Source organism: Phacochoerus africanus, chromosome X (assembly GCF_016906955.1).
Source record: "Phacochoerus africanus isolate WHEZ1 chromosome X, ROS_Pafr_v1, whole genome shotgun sequence".
Taxonomy (NCBI): domain Eukaryota; kingdom Metazoa; phylum Chordata; class Mammalia; order Artiodactyla; family Suidae; genus Phacochoerus; species Phacochoerus africanus.
Genome location: NC_062560.1, coordinates 118022970 through 118047023, shown reverse-complemented (window position 1 = coordinate 118047023; position 24054 = coordinate 118022970). Strand labels below are relative to the sequence as shown.

Genomic DNA, 24054 nt, shown 5'->3' with positions numbered 1-24054 from the left:
CTGCATTTGGTACTCCCCCTCTGCTTGCCCCCCCCCCCACTTTTATTGGCACTTGTGGAAGCCAATACCTCTGGTCTATAACACATCGGGTATGTGCTTAAGGGCGTGTGCTCTGGGATTTACAAAAATGACAACAGAACCTGGGAGCCTGCAAAATGAGCAAATCACTACGAATTTTAAAAGTGTATTTCAAAGTAATGAGGGCCTAAAAGTACCCATATGTGAAGTGGGAAGTTTTAAGTTTCAGTCTTTTCTGAGCTTTCTGTGTGCCCAAAAGAGGAGCTTATTTTGGAAGTGGAAGAAGTACGGTTTTTTTTTTTTTCTCATCAACTCCGAAGTGGTTGAACTGATTTAGCTCGAACTATAAAAAGATGAAAACCAAATGCGCTCTGGTACCGGATTTCTGTATGGAATAGAGTGGAAGTGACCAGAGGGGTAAGATCATGAAAATCTGGGGCCTTGAAATCCTCTTCTTCCTGCTGATTTTTCTGGTGCCCCATTAGAGGGTCTTGGGGTTGCGAGTGGGGCATGAGGGGAGGGGGGCCCTGAGGCCATAGGCAACTGATTCTAATTCAAAATGAAGCCCTCTTTCCTAGTAAGAGTTTACTAGAAGCTTTGGGGAATCTGGAATTATTGTGCTAAATATTCTCATCTCATTTTATATAAAGCCACCAGCACGGCCAAAATTTGCAAAATGAATTTAACCCCCTATGGACCAATTAAAGAGGGAAGAGGTCCAGAATGGTTAAGAACACAAACTCAGGAGACAGGCAGACCTAGGTTCATACCTCAGCTCTTCCTTCCCCTTGCTGTTTGAACTTGGTACTGGGCCTTGCGGCTCGGTCTGTAGAATTGGCTAAAGTGACCTCAGAAGGCTGTGATCAGGACGGAATGAGATGATGAGCATGACCTAGAAGAGTGCGTGGCACCTACTGAGTGTCCCCGGAGAGTGGCTGGTCACAGTGGGAGGAGTAATCGTATTTATGAAATTGGGGGTGACCCAAGGGCTTGCCTTCGTGTTCCTTTTTACCAAATCACATAGCTCAGTGTTTTTCAAGCACATTTTTCTGGTGACCAGCACTAAGAAGTGCATTTTATGCGGGGATTGGGTACACATATCCGTGGAAGAAACACAGCTTTCCCAGAACAGTGTGCCCCCTCCCTGTGTGCAATTGCATTCGAGGCTGTTCTACTCTCTTGCATTAAATTCAGGTCCATTCTACTGTATTTTATTGCTTTTCATTTTCAAATGCTGATCACAGCCCACTAAATAGTTGTCACTATGGTCTAACACTCCCCTAGATGAATCCGGGAGAGGCAGGTAGCATATGCCCAGGATCCCAGAGAGCTGCCTTCTTCTGAATTAACACCTCTGGCCAAGGTTTGGATTCCAAACAAATGTTCCCCATGAATTATCGTCCCCATGAATACTACCTCTTAGAACAATGAATGACAGCTGCAAAGTGGCTAGACACCCGTCCTCATGCTTCCATCCCTGGCCTGGCTCCTGGATGATGACATTCTTTTCTAGACCCTTCTAGCAAGTCCAGGCATGGACTTGGGAATACAAGTGTTTCTGTGTGTGTGTGTGTGTGTGTGTGTGTGTGTGTGTGTGTGTGTGTGTGAGAGAGAGAGAGAGAGAGAGAGAGAGAGAGAGAGAGAGAGAGAGAGAGAGAGAATGAGAGAGAGACCGTAGAAATTGGGGAAGGACTGCCAACTTCTCAATTTTTCCCTCTGTTGTCACCTACCTATCAAGTTTCTGCCAGGTTGGTGGAGAATGCCCACTCCCCTGGGGAGTAACACTTTCTTTTCTAAAGGATCCTCCTCCGGAGATGCCTGAGAGGGTGAGAAAGGGCCAAGCGGCAGCAGTCCCCAGCTCTCTGCCCCGCCTCCCGGGTTTGTTCCCCTCGCCTTGACAGAGCCTTGGTCCCGTAAGATGATCTGACCACAGCTGGTCTCCCACACTTAGAACAAGTTGGAAGCAGGAGAACTTGGGGAAGGAATTTGGTTTCACTAAAAATAGCTGCAATATAGACCCTGTGACTTACCACTCCTCAGAACAGTCTGATATGAACCGCCCAGGGTCCACTGACCCCTGTGATCACCGTGGGCTCTTTGCTGGTCCTGCCTGAAGCCCTTGCAACCAGGAGGGGCTTAGGGAGCTCGGGGGGCTTTGGCTCAGATGCAGACTCTTGCAAATCTCAGACACACATGGCGATGATATGACCAAGAAGCTTCCTCCCCCCGGGAGCAGCGCGTGATCGTTGGCACTAATAACAGCAGGTCCCTTTAAGAGTTTGGTCCATGGTGGGATCTTGCTTGTTCCTCAGCATCAGGCCCATTGTGTCTGCACGTCTAAGGTAGGTGAAACCAAGCTTGGTGGGGGAAATGCTGCTCGAATTGTGATCCTCTTGGGTAACCCCAGCGCAGCCTTCCTCAGCCTGGGGCAGGGAGGCAAATGTCAGAGCAGGACAGAGCTTGCGAATAGAACTCAGAGTCCATGCTTCCTACACCCCCCCATCCAGCCACAGTCAGGTTGGAGGTCCTTCCCTTGCACCCCCCTACCCACCGAAAAGCCAAGGTATTAGCTGGCAGGAAAGCACCCTCAATGGTAAATTTAACCCTTTCTCAACTTCTCTACCCAGAGTGGCTTTTTTTTTCTTTAGGGTGTTGTCCTTCCTGTTCTATTACAAACTCTGAGGATTTGAACTTGGCTCAGGGCACTGGTTATCTGTGTTTGGCTTTTCTGCTGTACAGTGACAGAGAGTGACACGGAGCTGCCAAGAGCAAGGACTCCTATAGTTCAGGCAGGGCCCCGTGAAAGAGGGACCTCAACCCAAGCGCACAAAAGACTCGCCTGGATTGGATTCCCTTTCCTCCGTGCACTCCCCCTGTCAGGACTCATCTCTGATTTCTAGCCTGTCTATGGCCATGGGCCTTGGGGAAGGACTGGGAATTGAAGGGAAGCTGGAAAGCTCTAGGGGTGAGATTCGGAGCCCTCTGAGAGAAGAAGAGGCTGTCTTGGCTGTTGGAGGGTTAAACGCTGACAGTTCCTTGCTTAAAATTAACTTCTGAGCATTCGTTCTGGAAAGTACTATGCCAACATGCCAGCTTGCCAAACCAAGGTGTTTTCATGAAAATGAAGAGACACTTTAGTAACAGATACGCTGACTTTAGAAGGAAACTATAATCTTAAAATATTACATGGCTGGAGGAAGCGAATCTTTAGACTCAGAAGCATCTGTGTGCATTGGGTAGAGGAATGGGATTACTGACTGCTACTTGGACATCATGTGCCTACTTTTTATTCCTTTCACCCACCTTCGAGGTAGACGAGGCTCCAAAGACCATAAGCTTAAGATCATAAACCTAGAGGAGACATCCCGGAAGTCATAGCGTCTAAGCCTCATAGGCGCATGCGTGGGGTTGAGCGACCGTCTATCTGGTCTAAACCTAGATTGTTCCCTCAGCTTCCCCTGTGACCCCAAAATGGATACATGGTGGATGTTGCCTTTCTGAAGCCCTGGTTCTCTTGGCATCACATCCTCCCAGCTCTTTCTCCTTTCCGATAATGCCTTAAGGTTCATTCATGTGGCTGCAAAGCTAGATGAAACTAGAATGTTTTGGATTATTTTTCCCATGGTGCATTTGTGCGGCCATATGGCATCATTAATACCAGGCGCTTGTCTTACCACCCAAACGTGTTGTCACATTTTATTGAAAGTTGTCAGGGGTTTTGCTTTCAAACTGGGTATTCGTTTTATTAAAACACTTTAGAGAGGGCGACTTGCTAGATAGCACACTCTAAATAGCACGCTCGTCTAGTTCTTTGAACAAATGACTCCACTAATAAAACCCCATGAACAAACAACTTTTCAGGAAAGCATTTGTCAGTAAAATGATGATTCCCATACTCCATTCACGAACCAGTGCCAGGCTGGCTGTCCAGGAATCACCTGGGAAGATTGTTTAAAAATATAGTTTCTGGGCTGCATCCCTGGAAATTCAGATTCAGAAGGTCTGTGGGTGGAGCTGCAGAACCTGGATTTGTAGCAGGAAGTCCCCATAATTCTGATGCGTGGACAGATTTGGGAGGCGCTGTGAAAGTCAGGGTCCTCCTGTTTTTGTTAGTCTGTCCCAGATCTGTTAAGGATTCTCTGTCGTGCTCAAGAAAAACTGCCATTTTGCTTACATGCCTGGGCACTTTCCTAATGCCCTTGACTGCCGAGTCCTTCCTTCCTTTTCAGCACACTCAAATCTGCCTCATTTCTCGCGGTCTGTACCTCAGTGTGCCTAAGAAGGGCTCCGAAGTCTTCTTTAAAATACCACCTCCTAGACTTCCCATTATGGCTCAGCAGGTTAAGGACCCGACGTTGTCTCTGTGAGGATGCATGTTCCATCCCTGGCCTCCCTCAGCGGGTTAAGGATCCGGCATTGCTGCAAGCTGTGGTGTAGATTGCAGATGTGGCTCGGACCCATTGTTGCCGTGGCTGTGGTGTAGGCCTAGACCTGCAGCTCCAATTTGACCCCTAGCCCAGGAACTTCCATATGCCACGGGTGTGACCATAAAAAAAACAAAACAAAGCAAAACAAAAACGACCTTGTGATAGAGTTCCCTGGTGGCCTAGCAGTTAAAGGGTCCTGGGTTGTCACTGCTGTGGCTCAGGTCACAGCTGTGGCATAGATTCAATCCCTGACCTGGGAAGTTCCACGTGCCGTTGGCATGGGCACACACACACACACACACACACACACACACACACACACAAATTACCACCTCGGGAGACTCACTTCTGGGGATTCTGATCCAGCAGGTCTGGAGTTCTCAGGCACCTGAGAGGGTCTGATGCTGCCATACTTTCAGAAACACTACATCTAGCTCAAATGTCATCTCTTTATAAAACCATTCTGCAAAGCGTTCACGCCTCCCCACTCCAATTCCCATAGTGTTTTGCTTAGAGATCATATTTTAATATTTCCCTCTTTACCTTTTATTTGAATTATTCCTGCACATCATCATTCCCTTCACTCAGCAAACATTCACTGAGTGCCTAATAGAACAGGTATAACGCTCCTTGGGAGGATAAATGGACCTCTGTCCGTCTGTCTGTATAAATACCGTGGCCATGAGTGTGGAGTGTGTCAGTGGCCCCGTCAAGTTTGAGTCACTCTGTGGTGGATGAAGTGAAGGGAGAACCTGTCCCAAGATAAAGCCTTATTTTCCCTAAAAAAACGTGCACATGAGGCAGATCCTTTCTGCTCTCTGTCCCAAATTTGAGCTGCGTGCAGCAGAGTGGGGTCGGAGGAGCCTTCTGCGGCCGGGACGTCTCAGAGCTCAGTGATGCCTGGATTCCAGGAAGCCTCTTGGCTTAGGTAGGATGATGGGAAAGCCCCTGGCATTTCTAAACACAGTAAGCAGTTCTGCCGTAAGAGAGGGATGAGCACAGTGCCAAGGGTGCAGAGGAGGGGCAGGGGATGTTGGGGGATGGAGATCTTCAGGGGCTTCCCTTGGGGCAGACTTGCCTTTTCTGCCTCACCTGGGGTAGCAACTGCAGCTCCTCTAGAATTGTCCATTATGGAAATGCTGTGGCGCTTTAATTATTTGTAATTTACTTAAACATATATATATATACACACACAGGAGTTCCTATATATAATATATATATGTAGTTTATATATATGTATTATATATAGTTATATATAATTTACTATATATATATATATATATATATATATATATATATATATATATATGAGTTCCCATTGTGACTTAGCAGTTAAGGACCCGACATAGAGTTCATGAGGGTGTGGGTTAAGGATCTGGTGTTGCCATGAGTTATGTATGGTGTAGGCTGGCAGCTGCAGCTCTGATTCAACCCCTAGCCTGGGAACTTCCATATGGTGCAGGTGTGGCCATATATATATTTATGTTTCCAGCATGGCTCAACAGTAACAAACCTGACTAGTATCCATGAAGATAGGGGTTCGATCCCTGGCCTTGTTTAGTGGGTTAGGGATCCAGCGTTGCCCTGAGCTGTGGTGTAGGTTGCAGATGAGGCTCGGATCTGGTGTTGCTGTGGCTGTGGCGTAGGCCGGCAGCTGTAGCTCCAATTAGACCCCTAGCCTGGGAACCTCCATATGCAGTGGGCACAGCCCTAAAAAGACCCAATCTATATACATATATATGTATATAAAAAATATATGGCCCATTATTAACCTTCCATATTTCTGTTTTCATATAATTATATAAACATGCATATGTACACATGGACATATGAATATCTCTTTTTGATATATTTTTTAGAAAGTTTATATCATGTTACACGTTTCTGGCTCTACTTCTTGCCATTGACTAGCTGTGTGACTTTAGGTTCTCTGGGCTTCAGTGTCCTCGTCTGGAAAATGGGGATGATGAGAGCACTTATCTCTTAGGGTTATTATGAGAATTCATTGAGTTAAAATACATAAAGCACCTAAAATAGTGCTATATATGAGCGTTTGCTAATATCATTATTATTTTCATTCAACAAAACCTACAAGTCAACCGCAGTTGCTTGATTTCATTCTTTTTAATGGTCGCCAACTGAGTTTTGTGATGAAGAATGATGTGGCCATTCATTTGACTTTTAGTGGGCAATCACTTTGCTTCCATTTTTTGGTCACTAAAAAGCAACATTGCCATTAACACCTTTGCGTATATACCCTTTTCTTTTTCTTACTTGGGAATGAATTCTCAGGAATGGCATAGCTAGGTTAAAGAGTGTGTGTGTGCGCGCATGGTTTTAAATTTCATTAAATGTTGCCATATTGCTTTCTGAAAAGCGTGTAACAGATGCACAATTCTACCAGTAATGTATGGGTATATAGTTTTTCCTGCAATCCCGCCAACAGCTGATCTTTCTGCTCTTTTAAAATTTTAATAGTCCATGGAGTTCCCGTTGTGGCTCAGGGGTTAACGAACCCGATTAGCATCCATGAGGATGCGGGTTCGATCTCTGGCCTCCATCAGTGGGTTAGGGATCCGGCGTTGCCCTGAGCTGTGGTGTAGGTCGCAGACGTGGCTCACATCCTGCGTTGCTGTGGCTGTGGTGGAGGTTCCCTAGCCTGGGAACCTCCATAGGCCGTGGGTGTGGCCCTAAAAAGACAAAAAGGCAAAATAAATAAATAAATAATAAGTTGTAATAGTCCTATGCAAAGCATCATAGCATTGTAATTTTTTTTTGTCTTTTTTGCTATTTCTTTGGGCCGCTCCCGCGGCATATGGAGGTTCCCAGGCTAGGGGTCGAATCAGAGCTGTAGCCACCAGCCTACGCCAGAGCCACAGCAACGCGGGATCCGAGCCACGTCTGCAACCTACACCACAGCTCACGGCAACGCCGGATCGTTAACCCACTGAGCAAGGGCAGGGACCGAACCCGCAACCTCATGGTTCCTAGTCAGATTCGTTAACCACTGCGCCACGACGGGAACTCCAGCATTGTAATTTTAACTTGAGTTTCTCTGGCTACTCATGAGTCTAAGCATCCTTCCAAAAGATTGTGGGCCATTTGGCTTTGCTTCTTAATGGTTCTTCATATCCTTCGTTTATATTTTGAATGGGTTGTTTTTCCTTGTCCATTTTTAGTGCTCCTTATGTATTATTGCTATGAGCTCCTCATCTAGTCTCCATATGCAGCTTTGTTTCCAGTTACTTGTTTTACTGATTTTAATTATTGTACCTCGTGATGAAATTGTGAAAAAAATGTGTATAGTTAAATGTCTCATAACTTTGGGGTTTTAAGGATTGGTTAAGAGGGGTTTCCCATTCCAAGGTTGTGCATGTATTTTCCTAGGTTTTCTTGCAGGACTTTGACTGTTTTTTGTATTTAAATATGTCTTTACCTGGAAACCATTGATTTTTAGCATAAAATAGAGGTTCGGTATTTTATTCTTCCAAATTAATAGCCGGTTTCCTGTATATTTGTCATTAACAATCCATCTTTTTTCCCACCAAAATGAAATACCCTTTGCTATGTGTTAAATGCTTATATATGGGACTTAACTTTGCATTCTTTATTATATATTTTCTGATCTAATTGCCTGCTATTCCCATTCCACTACCATGTTTTGAGTTGATTTTAGTGACTTTGGGGTATATCTTATCTGGTTAAGAAATTTCCCTCTCATTATTTATTTATTTATTTGGGGGGCTGTGTCTGTGGCATGCAGAAGTTCCCAGGCCAGGGATTGAAGCTGTGCCATGGCAGTGACAACATCAGATCCTTAAGCTGCTGAGCCACCAGGGACCTCCTCTCTCTCATACTTCTTATTTTTCATGGCTATTCTAAGGTTTTTATTCTTCCATATAAGTATTAAGACTATGTATACAGCTCTTCCTCTACTTACGCTGAAGTTATGTCCTGACAAGCCCATCTTAAGTTGAAAATATCTTAAGTCGAAAATGCATTTAAGGAGTTCCCTTCATGGCTCCGCTGTTAACAAACCCGGCTAGGAGCCATGAGGATGCAGGTTTGATCCCTGGCCTCACTTAATGGGTTAAGGATCGGGCACTGCCAAGAGCTGTGGTGTAGGTTGCAGATGCGGCTCAGATCTGGCATGGCTGTGGCTGTGGTGTAGGCTGGCAGCTGCAACTCCGATTCAGCCCCTAGCCTGGGAAAAGAGCAACATTCGAAATTCAAAGTATGGTCTCCACTGAATTTATATTGTTTTTGCTCCATTGTAAAATCGAAAACTCGTAAGTCAAAGCATCATAAGTGGGCAGGACCTTCTGTCAGAATAAATTCCTTGAAAAATCATGTTGGGATTTTAAATTGGAGTTTATAATGTTGCTAGGGAGAGAAATGAAAGTTTTTGATAGAAAGTCTTATGATGCTTTAATTCAGCCCCTTTTTTCAGATTTTGTTGAGGCCTTGAGTCGGCTTTTGTAATTTGCTTCATACTGGTCCAATGCTTCTCTTGTTACATAGGTTTTTTTCATTATGACGAATATAATTTTTCCCATTTTTATTTCTCGGTGTTGATGGCTCGAATAGAGAAACGCTATTTGTTTTGTGTGGTAACCTTGTGTTCCTTTACCATGCCAAATTCTCTGAATAAGTCTCACAAATTTTATTAGAGTGTTTTATTTGTGGAGCTGCACAAACATACCATCAGCAGACAACCAGATAGATGTCCGTTCTGATATTTATGTTAGTTCTTTCTCTTTTTTGTCTTTTTTATAAGCTAGAATCTCTAAGACAGTGTTGAGTAATAATAGGGGTAAGAGGCTGTCTTGTCTACTTCTGAATTTTATTTGAACAGGCCAGTGTTTTGCCATTTGGATTAATATCTAGGGTCCATTTTTGGTAAACAGTCTGTATTATTTTAAGAAATTTCTTCCTAATCCTATTTAACTTAGAAACGTATTAAGGGGATTCCCATTGTGGTTCAGCGGGTTAAGAACCCAACATAGTATCTATAAAGATGTGGGTTTGATCCCTGACCTCGTTCAGTGGGTTCAGGATCTGGTGTGGCCCTGAGCTGTGGTGTAGGCCGCAGACTCGGCTCGGATCCCGAGTTGCTGTGGCTGTGGTGTAGGCCAGCAGCTGTAGCTCCAATTGGACCCCTAGCCTGGGAACTTCTGTGTGCTTCAGGTATGGCCCTAAAAAGGGGGACTGAAAGGGCTTGTATGAGGAATGCAGCTGAATTTTATCAGTTGACTTTCAAGCCTTTCTAGATACCATTATTCATATAGTTTCCTTCTTTAATTAACTGATATAATGAATTATGTTGATAAATTTGCTGATACTGAACCGCCTTTGCGTTTCCAAATGTAATCCTATGTGTCAGTAATTTCTGTGAAACAACCTGGCCCGGATCTCAGTGGCTTCAAAAATAAGAGTCATTGCTTACTGCTCATGTTTTCGTCAGGTTAGTTGGGGTGTAGTCAGTCTAGTCTGGGCTCTGCTGAATGGCTCTGCTTGTCCCTCTGGGTCTGTCAGTCTGATGGGCTGCTTTGCTTCAGGTTGTGGTGGCTGGAGCAGCTCTGCCCAGGTGACTGTTACTCTCCTGCTGAGGCGGGCAGGCCAGGCTCATGTCAAAGTCACTGCGGAAATGCAAGAAGTGAGGCAGAAACGCATGGCATCTTAAGGGTGGGATGTGGCACTCTTTGACCTCATTTTATGTGCCCAAAGGCATCTGGCTGATCCCAAAGTTAAGGGGAAAACCAGGTTGATGGCAGGAAGTCCAAATCACATGAAAAAAAATGATTGGACACAGGAAGGGGTGAAAAATGGGGGTTAGTGCTATAATCCACCACGCCCTATGTAGCTGTAATTTCACTTTATTAAAAGATTGCTGGGAATTCCCATTGTGGCTCAGTGGAAATGAATCCGACTAGCATCCATGAGGATGCCAGTTTGATCCCTGGCCCTGCTCAGTGGCTTGAGGATCTGGCGTTGCCATGAGCTGTGGTGTAGGTCGCAGATGCGGCTCAGATCTGGCCTTGCTGTGGCTGTGGCATAAGGCAGCTGCAACTCCGATTTGCCCCTCAGCCAGGGAACCTCCATAGGCCATGGTGCAGCCCTAAAAAGACAAAACAAACAAAGAAACAAATAAAAAAAAATGATTGCTGGATTGTCTTTGCTAATTTCGTATTCAAAATTTCAGCATCTATATTTTAAAAGTGAGTGTTTACAGATTTCTCTTTGGTAGTCTCCTTTGTGGATCTGAGTATTAAATTGAGATTCGTGTTGTAAAAACAATGAAGGGAGTTCCCACTGACCTGCTGTGTAGATGACCCCAGCAGCCTTCACCGAAGAAACCAGTGGCCAACACAGCCGCCCCGGGGACCCCCCCTACAGATTTCACCGGCTCTTTGCCCCCACAGCTATTTGCCTTTGCTGCTGTCAGCCACCTGAGTCCTTCCCCACTCCCTCTACCCTGATCCTGCCTGAGCCCTGAATTCGCACAGGCAGCCAGCCCAGGCCTCTGTGGCTGCCTGAGTGCAAGGTGCAAACCTCGACCTCCACCACCACACGGCTGACCCGCATCACTGTGCGCACTCTCAGGGCCAGACCCGCAGCCGTGCACTTGCACACTGCTGGCCTGACACCCATCGGCAGCCTTCATCGACTCGTGTGCACCTGGGGCAACATCCTACAGCTGTGGAGGCGCACGCTGTGAGCCAGGGCCCCTGCAGCTGCTGGCGGGCCTGGATCTGGCCCTGCCGCTTGTCACTTGTCTGCACCACTAGGCTCTCCTGCAGCAAGGCCCACCATCTGTGCACCTGTACACCTCCAGCCTTTCTCCCAATACTAGTTTCCACTACCATGCACCCATGGTGAGACCCTGCAGCTATGGTAGTACGCCTTGACTGTCAGGACCCCATGGTGGCAGGGCACCTGCAGCTGGGCACAGCCCTTGATGCTGGCCCTGGCCCCCCATGATACAGATGTGTTTGCCCAGGGTGCCTGCTACTACACAGGCACCTGCAGCTGACCCCCACAGCCAAGCATATGCATAGCACTGGCACTGGCCACCACCACTGCCTGCCTTGGTCCCTAGCCACTGGACCTGGTGGTGCCACTAAGGACCCCAACAGCCCCTGAAGCCTCTGCCGACCCCCCACAGTGCTCTCCAAGGATGATACGGTTGTCGATGCTGTGGACGCCAATGGCCTGTGCCGATGAGTTCCCATGTTCCCACAGACCTGGAGCCACTACAGGCTTCCCCTCTTGGTGCCTTGAACCACCAGACCTAGGGTTACTACACCCTCCAGCGTGTGCCCACTTGAAGGTGAAGGTCTCTTTTTACTGAAGTGAGTCCGTTAAGTCTGGAAGAGGTGACTGCCTCTTCAAACACAGACACCTATGCGAGGGCAACCCGACTCCACCAAAGGTACACATAAACTTCCAGTAACTGAACCCGAACCAATGGAGCTCAAGAAACTGCCTGACAGAGAATTCAAGATAATTATTTGAAAGATGCTTAGAGAGCTAAAAGAGAACACAGGTAAACAACTTAATGACACCAAGAAAATAATACAAGAACAAAATGAGCTCCTAGACATTGGCCATGCAATGCTTTCTTAAAAAAGGATATGACACCAAAAGCATAAGCAACAAAGGCAAACATTAACAAGTGGAACCGCATGAAGCCAAAAAGCTTCCAGACAGCAAAAGAAACAGTCAACAAAGTGAAAAGGCAACCTATGGAATGGCAGAAAGTATTACCAAACCATACATCTGATAAGGGATTAATATCCAAAATCTATAAAGAACTCATACAATTTAGTAGCAAACACCTCCAAATAATCCAATTAAAAAATAGACAAAGCACCTAAATGGATATTTCTCCAAAGAAGACATACAGATGGCCAACAGGTACATGGAAAGGTGCTCATTGTCACTGATCATCAGGGAAATGGCAAATCAAAAGCAAACTGAGAGTTCCCTTGTGGTGCAGTGGGTTAAGGATCCAGCATTGTCACTGCAGTGGTGGCTTGGTTCACAGCTGTGGTGTGAGTTCAGTCCCTGGCCAGGGAAATTCTACATGCTGTGGGTGCAGCCAAAAAAAAAAAGAAAAAAATGAAACATCACCAATATCACCTCACATCTGTTCAAGTGGCTGTTATCAAAATGACAAAGGATAACCAATGCTAGTGAGGAGGTAGAGAAAAGGGAACCCTAGTGCACTGTGAATGGGAATGTAAACTGGTGCAGCCACGATAGAGAACAGTATGGAAGGTCCTCAAAAACTTAAAAATAGCGATTTGATTTCTGGGCATTTATCAGAGGAACATGAAATTACTATCTTGAAGTGACATCTGCATTCTCACATCCACTGCAGCATTAGTCACAAGAGGCAAGACATGGTAACAGCCCAGGTGTTCACTGATGGATGAATGGATAAAGAAGATGTGGTATATATACACAATGGAATATTAGTTGGCCATAAAAAAGAAGGGAATCTTGCCATTTGTGACAACATGGAAGAACCCTGAGGGCATTATGCTAAGTGAAATAAGTCAGATGGAGAAAGACCAATACTGTGTGATCTCACTTGTAGATGGAATCTGAAAACATTGAACTCATAGAAACAGAAGAAGAGTGGTTGCCAGGGGCTGAGGGTTGATGGAAGTGGTTAGCTGTTGGTGAAAGAGTACAGATGCAACAACAACAACAACAACAAAGACAAAAGACAAAAAAAAAAGAGTACAGATGTTCAGTTATAAGATGAAGAAGTTCCAAGAATCTAATATACAGCATGGTGACTCTAGTTAACAATCCTGTATTGTGTATTTTAAAGTTGCTGTGAGACTCAAGCTTTAACGTTCTTATCACAGCAGCAATAAAGTAGTAACTTGGTGTGGTGAAAGCTGAATTAACTAAGCTTATTTTGGTACACATTTCAGAATATAAATGTGTATCAAATCAGAACACTGTACATGTTAAACTTACACAGTGGTATGTGTCAATTATATCTCAATAAGCTGGGGGACAAAAAGAATGAAAGGGCTTTACCTCTATTTTATGGCCTGGAATTTTTTTTTTTAATTTATTTGGTCGCATTCATGGCATGTGGAAGTTCCCAGGCCAGGAACTGAACCTGCGCCACAGCAGTGTCCCGAGCCACTGCGGTGAAAACGCTGGATCCTTAACCCACTGCACCACAAGAAAACTCCCAAGAATAGTTTAAATGATATTAAAATTACCTTCTTAAAAAAATGTTGAATTAAAACAGGGGAACCACTCTGTTATGATGGCTTTTTCAGTGGTAGATATTTACTCATTTTTTTTCAATCTCTTTCTGATAATTGACCTATTCAGCACTTCTCGTTGCATTAATTTTGGTTTCTGAAAAATCATCCCTTTTCTCTAGATTTTCAAATGTGCTGCCGTAGAGTAATATTTTATAATTATTTAAAGCTTTTATGTATACTTTTTCATTTTCAGTCTTAATATTTATTCTTCCTTTTTCCTTAGTGAGACTTAGAAGAGGGTTATCTGTTTTATTTTATTTTATTTTATTTTATTGTCTTTTTTTTTTTTGTTGTTGTTGTTGTTGCTATTTCTTGGGCCGCTCCCGCGGCATATGGAGGTTCCCAGGCTAGGGGTTGAATCGGAGCTGTAGCCACCGGCCTACGCCAGAGCCACAGCAACGCGGGATCCGAGCCACGTCTGCAACCTACACCACGGCTCACGGCAACGCCGGATCGTTAACCCACTGAGCAAGGGCAGGGACCAAACCCGCAACCTCATGGTTCCTAGTCGGATTCGTTAACCACTGCGCCACGACGGGAACTCCGGGTTATCTGTTTTATATGGCTTTTCGAAGAACAAGTTTTGGCTATTCCACCTTTTTTTGTTGTTAAAGCTTTTTCCTAGTTCTTTTCCGTTTAATTTCTAGTTCTTTCCCACATATCTTAAGATGAATACGAAGTTCCTGTATCTTCTTTGTTCATTCATACCGAAGACATTGAAGAATACAATTTTTCTTTCTGAGTAAGGCACTGACTGTGCCAAGTAGGTTTGAGAATAAAGCGTTCTTTTAAATTGCTTTCTAGATAGTTTGTAATTTCACTTTTGATCCAGTGGTGTTCTTGGAGTGTATTTCTTAATTTCTGAACAGTTATTCGTTGCATCTTTTAAATTATTTAAAATTTGTAGCTCTTTTGCTTAGAAAATCTCTGTTCTATTATCTTTTTAAAAGATTACTGCCTTTCCTCTGTCTCTTCCCTCTTCCTCTAGAAGACGTATTATTCCTCAGGAGGTACAAGTCTCCTACTTCTTCCTTCATGAATCCCTGTCTTGGTATTTTCGACTTTGTGCTCCATGATTCTTCTCTCACGTTCTCTTCCAGGTCACTATTTTGGGTCTCAGGAGGGATCATCCTCTTTTTCAGTTTGTCTACTGAACTGTAATAGTTGGGGCATCACATTTTGTAGTTTCAGAAGGTCTTTTTGGAGACCGCACTTGAATCTCTGTAAACTCCTACTTTGTTGTTATAGCTGTTGTTTTTCACGTTGGCATCTGGCTGTCTTCCCACCAGTTTTTTTTGCTTTAGGCACCCACTGCTTCCTCAACCTTCCTCTGGGGCCTGTTTGCTGGACCCACAGAGGTGGTTATAAAGGATTTTGTTGTCAGCCCTTAGCGGTCAGCTCATGGTGGGACGGGTCTCTGAGAGCTCCCCGTGGGCTCGGAGGCCCTCAAGTGATGCGAAACCAAGTACCTGAAGGAAGTCGGTCTTCCCAGGTCTCCTGGCAGAGTCACTCCCTTCACTGACCTTGTTTGTTCCTCTATTTCCTTCTCTCTTGGCCCCCTGGAAGCCTAGGAGACCAGGAATTCAGGTCTGCTATTTTTTTTTTTTTTTTGGGCTGCACCTGAGGCATATGGAAGTTCCTGGGCTAGGGGTCGAATTGGAGCTACAGCTGCCGGCCTACACCACAGCCACAGCAACACCAGATCTGAGCCACATTTGCGACCTACACCACTGCTCACGGCAACGCTGGATCCTTAACCCACTGAGCGAGGCCAGGGATCGAACCCGCATCCTCATGGATACCAGTCAGGTTCGTTACTGCTGAGCCACGATGGGAACTCCAGGTCTGCTATTGTCTGTTGATCTCCTGGTCTCCTTGGGCCAGGCCTTCTGAATGCTGCATCCAGCTTTGCTCAGCCCTTGAAGGAGAAGGCGCCACAAGGCTTCCTTCTGCAGAAACTCCCACAACGTCTAGGACTTGGCTCATATCCAGGTCTCTCTGCAGACCTCAGGAGCTTTTTGGCTGAGGAGAGGCAGGCAGCCTGGAGTTGGGAATAGAAACAACCTGTGCTTAGGTCACCATCTTCCCAGAATCTTCTATAGCTTTGAAAGAAAAAGAAGGAAGGCCGTTTGTTTTTTTAAGAACACAGGGCTGGTGATGAGGCTCAGGGTAGAACCTGTATCAGCAGTCGTGAAAATAGAATTGCTGAAATATTGCAGTAAGAAGGCGTGTGTGTGTGTGTGTGTGTGTGTACACAAAGTGGGAGGAGCTAGGAGAGTGAAGGTCTAGAGGGTTCAAGCGAGAGAGTTCAATGTTTCTAATGACTTCAGCTTGAAGCATTAGAGGAAGTGAGGAAGCCAGAAGTCTCTGGAATTCTGAGAAGTCACCAGGCCTAGCTGCAAAAGATGACCTAGAAGTGGCGGCTCATATAGAGATGTGTGAAGCCACACCGTCTGAATGTCACAGTGTCCCAAGAACAGTGACTCCTGCTTCCAAGTCTGCCTCTCTCAGTGGCAAACTCTAACCTGGACCACACAGCAAAGGGGCTTCTGGGTAACCCAGCAGCTGGCCTTGGTCATGAAAGACAGTGGTGGCTGAGCTGACAAGAGACAGCCGAGCACAGGCCCCCGGCAGGAAGGCCAAAGAGGAGCAGGGCAGGACGGTGGCTGTGGCGAGCAGGCCTCCGGGGAGGCCTCCTGGTACCATAGCTCTCTTGACCGAGTGCCTTGACATGGCTCTCAGAGATGTACTGTCCACCAACACCAAAGCCGGAGCAGCACTCACTCACTGGTCATGGATTCTTCCCGAATCCTGTGGTCCATGCCAGCCAGGGCCAAGACTGGTATGTGAGCCTTCTTGACTGTGTCAGCATCTGGCCATGCAAAGTGCATAGGCTTCTGCAACTGAAAGACCTGCATTCAAATCCCTGTGGTGCTACTCACTCCCTGGGCAGGTCAATTGCTCTTTCTCAGCCCTTTTCATTACTTGTAACTGAAGGGTGACAACATCAAACTTTTAGGATAGTTACAAGAAGGAACTGACAGTTTATATCAAATACCATATATTAATTACCTCTCGTGTTTTGGGTCATTAGTCTTGCTGCCTTGACAATGCTCCCCATGCATGTGTGCAGAGAAGCAAAATGATGGTGTTGCTTCTTTCCTTTCGCAGTAAGTAGGGACCCTCAAAGCGGCTCCCCTTGAGCTGGCTGAGCAGCAAGGTGGCAGATCCCCTATCACTGATCTGTGGTGCTCACCCCCGAGCAGACAACAGTAAATTCTGCCCCTGCAGGCGGGGGGATGGAGGGAGACGGGAGCCTTTGTGTAGCAGAGTGGAATAAATATGGAGAAAAAAAAAGGGACAGGGAACAGTCCCGCAAGAGCCTGGTAGCGGGAGAGGGGATGAGAACATGGGAAGCAAAAGAACACTGGAGGCAGCGCTGGCAGCAGTGGAATAGAGGAGAATAAAGAATTCCAGGGAGTTCCCACCGTGGCAAAACAGGACAGGCAGCGTCTCTGCAGCACCAGGACACAGGTTCGATCCTCAGCCTGGCACAGTGGGTTAAAGGATCCAATGTTGCCGCTGCAGGGTGGGTCACAACTGTAGCTGGGATGGGATCCCTGGTCCAGGAATTCCATATGCCTCAGGGGCAGCCAAACAAACAAACAAACCCCCAAACAAAACAAGCAAAAAAAGAATTCCAGAAGTGGGACAGTGAGTCCAGGAGTCTAAAGAAGAGCACAGTCAGCTGCAGGATGGCGGGTATAACTACACCAGCAGTGCGATGGGAGCTGTCGCTGCAGCTGTGTGGCAGGTGCAGAGCCAATCCATGTTGGTGGAATCACACCAGCAGGGTCACGAGCAGCTCCCAGGGAAGGAGCGGGCAGGCACAAGTGTCTCATTATTATTTGGGAGTTCCCATCGTGGCTCAGCAGAAACGAATCTGACTAGTATCCATGAGGACGCAGGTTCGATCCCTGGCCTCGCTCAGTGGGTTAGGGATCCGGCATTGCTGTGAGCTGTGGTGTAGGTCGCAGACGCGGCTCAGATCTGGCGCTGCTGTGGCTTTGGTGGAGGCTGGCGGCTACAGCTCTGATTCGATCCCTAGCCTGGGAACCTTCATATGCCATTGGTGCAGCCCTTAAAAAACAAAACCAAAACCAAATGAGTGTCTCATTATTAGAAACCTGGCTTGGTATTTCTTGACCATCTGTATGTTAGCCCTCTTTCTCTAAAAGGCGACAGTTATGTGCAGTACGAGCTGGGTGTGAGGGCTCCGTGGGCAGACATAAATTCCAGCCCCAAACCCCGGCGCTCCAAAGAAAGTTCCAAGCCACTTCCCAAGAAGCCAGGGAAGTTGGAGGCAAAAGGGCGACACAGTGACAAAAGAGCGACTTCAACTACCAGAGGAAGGGGAGGATTCTCAGAGTCGCTCTTTACCAAAAGCCTGGGTTCTGCAGCACAGGCAGACCCTAGACCCTGCCGCCCGATGAGCAGCCCCCTCACACAGCTGGATAGGAAGCCCTTCCAGGGAGGGGACTCCTGATGCACCTGACACCTCTCCCCTCACCGCCGTGGGGGGGGGGGCGGGGTCAGGTGTTGGCAGAAAATGAATGAAAGCCCAATCAGCCCTGAGATCTCCGTTCCCACTCTAATGCTTGCCTTTATTTCTCATTAAAGAGAAATTAAAGAGCCACTAATTATTCCATGACATTTACAGAATATGCAGGGACTTTGGACGCAGAAGGTCCTCTTTGAATCTCCATCCCGGGTGTCGCTTTTGAAGGCAGCCTTGGGCAGGTCGTTTGACCTCCCTGCGATTGTTTTCTCCTCTGGATGATGGAGATATTAATAGTCACTAATTCAGAGGGTTGCTTTGAGTCAAAAATGGCAGAATCTGGCTCAATGTTTCATGCAGAGCAGGAAACTCAGTAAAGTAATTAAATGGTGTTACAATGATGGGGCTGTTTATGGCGCCTCTGACGTGCCAGGCGCTACAGAAACCGTGGGGTGGTCACGGGGGCAGTCAGTCTTAGCAGCGTTACACCCAGTCCTCGTCGTCCTGTTGAGTCTTGCTGAGCATCCGAGACATGGCCAATGGACGCGCGCTAACAACTTACGACCCTTGTACGAAGTAGAATGCACCTGCCTGAAGCGTTTTCTGTTAGCACTGCAGTAGAGCCAGGAGAATGGGGGCGAGAACAGGATTTGAAAATCATCGGGAAGCTGACCTCAGCCGAGGTCTTTCGTGTGGTGTTTACTGGGAGAGATGAGGGCTAGGTCCTCTGTCTCAGATGTAGAGAGAATTAGGACGATGCCGTGAAGAAAAGGCCACCTTTGATGACCCGTGTCTCTTGGCGCGGGAGCTCCCGAAGGCTGTGGACTGGTGGGGGGATTCTGAGTCGGGAGCAGCTGCTGTCTAGTGATGCTCCCTGTTCGGGAGCGAGAGAGAATCCTGGAACGTTGTTTTCTCCTTCACTGGAGAAGAAAGGGACACACCATGGAAAGACAGATGCCTTCCTGACAGGCACCCCGACATTGCATTACAATGGTCGAAATGTGCAACTTCCAGGGAGGCAGAAAATCAGATACATTTTTGGTGCAGATTGCAAAGGTCTTTGTGTAAAGCCGTTTTCAGAGACATCATTGACATCTCCCTGTCTTATAACTTTCCCCTACTCTGAAGATCCTTTCTGGTCTAAAGAGCAAAGAAGAGAGTCGACTTGGATCAAAAATGATTCTAAGTTTCTCCTGTCGGTTATCTATTGCTGCGTGTGACAAATGACCCCCAGACCGAGTGGCTTACGGCAAGCACTTTGTTGACAATTTGGTGGGTGGGTCAGGAATGGGGATGGAGCGCGGTAAAGCGGCCCTTTTGGCCTCCATGAATTCTGCAGCCTCGAAGCTGAAGGGCTGGGAGCTGGCTGGGATGGCTTGAGTGGGGTCGTGTCTGGAGCCTCGCTGGTCAGCTGGGTTCCTCCGTTCTTCACACAGTCTCTCCGCCGAGGCTGCCTGGGCTTCCTTGCAACCCGGTGTCAAGCTGTCTGCCTCTTTATATGATGGCTGGCTTTCCCCAGAGAGAAGGTAGAGCTGCCAAATCGAACGTTTGGCTGGGAACTGGCACAGCATCACTTCGGCCACATTCTTTTGGTAAAAATAAGTCCCAAGGCCAACCTGGATTCAAGAGGACATTACCTCTAGAGAGGGGGGTGGCATGTGTGTACAGCATTAGGAGAAACGGTTGGTCACTCTTCCAGTTGCTATTTCCAGATAGCTTATTACCCTAAACGTAGCAGCTAAACACATCCATTTAATTTTGCTCATAATATGATGGGTCAGGAGTTGGAGAAGGGTGCCACTGGATAGTTCTCCCCTGAGGGGCCTCTCACAAGGTTGAGGTCAGATGTCTCCTGCAGCTGTAGTAGTCATTTGGTGGTTTGACTGGGCCAGCTGTCGCCCGGGAGCTCGGCTAGCACTGTCTGCTGAAGAGCCTCGATGGCACCTCTCCTCCGTGGGTGGTCTCAGGGTAAGCCGACTTTACGCTGGGTGGCTGGATTTCCCCAGAGCAAATGTCCTAAGAGGGCCAGGCACTGCTGCATGGCCTTTTCTAACCTAGCCTAAAACTCCCACCATACTCGAAAGACTGAAGTGGTCACAAGCCTCCCAGAATCAAGGGGAGTTGTCACGATGCCCACCTGGCAATGGCTTCATGACTCTTCCCACCTCCTATGTCGCAGAAATCCACCAGCTCCCCTATGATTCTGATAGAAAGCAATCTTAGGTCATGACAGAGATAAACACAGGAGGGCTTGAATCAGAAATGACCCCTTTCAGAGCTCCAGCATTTGGATCTCAAAATTCAAGTTGCTGAGATGTGAGCTTAAAAATGAAAGGGACTTCTAACTCCCAGATCTTGGCCAGTGGGCCTTCCCTTACCTCAAGGATCCTGGCTGGAAGTGTAGCTTTTGCCAGGCTGCCTTCTTCTGCACCAGCTCTCTGCTGTGAGGTGTTTTCACAAATGAAGAACACATTTGGTCCGGTGAGAAGCAGTCTTATAACTGAAACATCTAATTTGGTGGTTTTTGATGACAATGGCTTTGCACTCAGCCAGTCTAAACCTGCCAGGAAAAAGCCCTAAGTGGATCTGTCCTCTGTGGCCCCACTCACCCTAACCTTACCCTCCAGCACAGACAGTGGAACCACGTGGCATCTTGCCCAGAAGCATTGCTCAGAGCTGCTGGGGGATGAGCAGACCTGGGATCCAGAAGCCAGTGTCGTGTAGCATTTGGGGACCGGCAGGAAACGGGCACCAGGGCCAAGAAGATGAGACTCTCAGTACTTTTTCCACTTTCCTACCAAAGACTCAAGCCCAGCCCCTTCCTCCAGAAAACAACCTGGCCCTCTTTAGAGGGTGGCCGTGCAGCTTTTGGTTCTAGCATATTGCTTTAATTCCCGGACCCAGTTACTTGACTATAGGAGGTAACTCCTGCGCCCTGTTGTTTTATCAGATGTGTGGCATTCTCGCGCACGGGAGAGGCAGAGATGGGACAGATGGGACCATTTTGCCCTAGAGACAAGGCAGGGAGAAGTGAGGGGATCAGGGGCAACAAATTGCTAGACCGAAAGTGAAGGAACGTCCACCTCAGTGGGGTGGGGGCAGATGCACTGGGAGCGGCAGAGAAGCGCAGCAGACTTGAGTCTGGGCTTCACTGAGATGCTTCAGAACTGAGTCCATGTGGTGGTGGGGAAAAGACCACCGTCTGAATGCCCTCACACAGAGGTCAGATCTTCCGGCAGCCCATCACCCCACATTACCAAGGAGCCTGGGGGCTGGATGCTGGAGCATGCCTTCTTCTGAGCCAGTACCAAGGACATTCCGTTCATCTTAAACATCTCGCAGGGCTTCGCAAAAGGGAAAAGCCTCCAAGCCTTTCACCAAAGAGGCTGCCTGAGAACCTCCCTAGCAGGGTCTTCAGCAGCTTTGTTAGAGGAGATTGCTTGTCCTGGTGCTTGGGTCTTCATCATCTTTGGCTTCTGGCATGAATGATGATCTGCCCTGCTGTGGACACACATCGCTATATGGTTCTTGCACGAAGTGTCTGTTTTCTTTCTCCTCTGATTATTTCTTCTGCAGAGACGTTTCTGATGAAGCAACACCCTTTGTTGTACCTGTTTGCCTTCATGGACAGACTCCACTAGCACTCCCAAGCAGGCATCTTTTCAACTGGCCTCAATCGTCTTACCTAACTTAGGTTTAGTCATATGTTAACTGTTACTGTCCTTCAAGGAACAAGGTGATATCTGGTTTCCAGCTGGACGTTACCCTTGCTGGAGATGCCGTTGGTTGGTAATAGAGCTTATGGGTCAGGGAGTCTTCTCTGTGCGGAGAACGTCCCTGGAAATGTTAGCATGTCGGGAAAGCTGAGACCCTCAGGATGGTCACCATGCTTAATGACCCCCCAGACAGAGACGGACCCTTTTCCCAAAAGACGGTGGTGTTGCTTACTGGAGTTAATGTAGACAAGGCAAATGTTATGTGTACACAAGAAAAGGGGTGTGGGTGTGTGTGTGTGGGTGTGTGGGTGTGTGTGTGGGTGTGTGGGGGTGTGTGTGTGTGTGTTTGAATGTGCTGAGTTAGAGGAGTCTGAAAAGACGTAGGGCTTTAGAATTGGCCGGTAGGTCCAGTGGCAATGAGCTTCTTCCCTTTACACAGGCTGATAGGAGTGTTGAGAGAGCAGATGGTCCCAGAGAAGACACTGAAAAGACAGACCCACCTGGTTTCCTCTCCCGGCTCTCCCAGGGTTCTTATCAAGCCTCCACCGCTTACCAGCTGTGTGTCCTCTGGACAAGTTTCTTAACCTCTCTGAGCCTCAGTTGCCTCATTTGTAAAATGGAAATAACACTTGGAGGACTGTGGTGAAGATGAAATAAGATAATGTGCTAAAGCATATAGCACGCTGCTTGGCACAGGGTGGGTGCAAAATCCATGGTACTCGACCATTATTGGGTGTAAACTAAGGACTCTTTCCCCTTTTCCCCTTCACTTGTCCTCTAAAGCCACCCAAGTGTCCATCCCTTTTGAATTCCCGTCATTGGAAGAGAAATTCCTTCTTTCCCAGAGTACTGATATTAATGATCTAACCTTGGTCGGGTAATCATATTGTGTCATCAACCTCCAGATTATTAGATATTATTTACAAGAAAAATGGGCCTGGAGTTCCTCCCAGACCAAGGACAGAGGCTGCAAATCGAATTTAGAGGGTTGCTGACCTTTAGACCCGGGCTGGAGGCAGGGCAGCCCACTCTCCTGGTCTTGAAAGCCACAGCAGGCTCTCGTAATTGAGTTACCGGCTGGGATTCAGTAGGACTAATCCATCTATATAATTTCTAGTTTAATGCCATTAACGAAACCGAATTAAGGAGCGCGGGTGGAGTTGGGTGGGACGAGGGGGGGGAAACGGATTTTCTGCCTGGGAGTCGCTGCTGCGTCTCCAGTCTCCACCGCCAGGCTGGAGCCTGTGGTCTGATTAATGGACAGCTCTGAGCACTAAGTCCTGCCAGCGGCCACCTCAGTCCCTCACCAGCGCGCGGGGCTTCCAGGTATCCGCGCGCTGAGAAAGGGCCGTCGCGGAATGGGTTTCCCAGGACGTCCCAGGGCTACCCTGTCCCCCCTTCCCTTTCTCTGACTCTTTCTCCTTCCCCATCCGCTCCCCTCTTGTACAATTTCTGAGCGGTTTTCCTCCTACTTCAAATCTGCAGGGACCTTCCCTGTTTTGTCACCAGCGTGCTCCAGGCGACATGTCGACCCCGCTAATCCCTCGCCAGCATTCGCCCCCAATCCCACCCCACTCCGTCGGTCAGAGCTTGGCCATCCCGGGTGGTGGGCACTCTGCGCCTAGTTTGCCAACCAGAGCGACCAGCCCTAGGAGGAGGGGCCTGCGTGCGGGGGCGGGGGGTGGGGTGGGGGTGGGAGGTGGCAGCGGCCGCGGTCAGTTTCACTCTCTGCCCTCCTGACACCCAGATCCCAGCGCGCCCTTCTCACGGAGAGTCCGGCTGTCTCAACTTGGGCAGCTGGCCGGAGGCGAGGAGTCGCCGACTCCCGGACTGAGATTCCACCGCTCGGTGCAGGCGCCTGCCAACAGCGGAGTCCCCAAAGTGTAGGTGGCGACCAGCGCGGGGCCCGGGCAGCGCTGCGGGGAAAGCGGGCGCCGGGATCAGAGGGGGGAACGGGGGCCGGGGAGGGGGCGCGCGGGGCGGGGCGGCGGCGGCGGCGGCGGCGGCAGGGGGGGGGGCGCCGCCGGGCTTCGATCTCG

General features: G+C 47.8%; 1 protein-coding gene across 2 annotated transcripts in view; it reads left to right on the top strand.

Moving 5' to 3' along the window:
- Positions 1-2059: 2059 nt before the first annotated feature.
- FGF13 (fibroblast growth factor 13) overlaps positions 2060-24054 on the top strand; it is a 493558-nt gene continuing 471563 nt past the window's right edge. The window contains exons 1-2 of one of the 2 annotated variants that reach the window (XM_047765420.1): positions 2060-2360; positions 23763-23898. The gene's annotated coding sequence lies outside the window, so the exon portion shown is untranslated. The remainder of the gene's footprint in view (positions 2361-23762; positions 23899-24054) is intronic. The other variant, XM_047765421.1, reaches the window with a different exon arrangement.